Raw genomic sequence first — 513 nt, 5'->3', positions numbered from 1 at the left:
TATATATATATATATATATATATATATATATTTATTTATTTATTAAAGGAGGAGCTTAAGGCCAAATACAAAGAAACTTATCTAAGGCTATTTGATTATATGGAGACAAGACTGGAAAGCAAGCAACTTTACTTCGTTGGCGATAGGGTGAGTTTTTTTTTATCATTGTTATATAATATGTTAAATGTGTGTATGTCTTGAGGCAATGTGGCGTAATTTTTCTTCTCTCTCCTCTCTCTCTTCTCCCTACACGTCTACATACATATATTTGTGTGTACACGAAATTTCCTGCTGTATTAAAGTTAAGTCACATTGGTTTATACGTGACACGACGCATTTACAGCTATTGTTAACTAACACTTGACTGCACAGAACAACTTGACGTACAACTTAAAACACAATAACGTGTACTAGTCACGTGTCTTAAAACAGTAAAAAACCGTTTGGTATTTTAATTGGCCAATACGAAACATCTGTGGCATGTATTCATATATATATATATATATATATATA

At 31.0% G+C, this 513-nt stretch overlaps 1 non-coding gene across 1 annotated transcript in view; it reads left to right on the top strand.

The window, feature by feature from the left end:
• Positions 1-42: 42 nt before the first annotated feature.
• LOC106870956 (uncharacterized) overlaps positions 43-513 on the top strand; it is a 4443-nt gene continuing 3972 nt past the window's right edge. The window contains exon 1 of the transcript XR_008264121.1: positions 43-147. This is a non-coding gene — a transcript (uncharacterized LOC106870956). The remainder of the gene's footprint in view (positions 148-513) is intronic.

This window comes from Octopus bimaculoides, chromosome 5 (genome assembly GCF_001194135.2).
Source record: "Octopus bimaculoides isolate UCB-OBI-ISO-001 chromosome 5, ASM119413v2, whole genome shotgun sequence".
Taxonomy (NCBI): Eukaryota; Metazoa; Mollusca; class Cephalopoda; order Octopoda; family Octopodidae; genus Octopus; species Octopus bimaculoides.
Note: the sequence above shows the minus strand (reverse complement) of the source record. Positions and strands in the feature narration are given on the sequence as shown.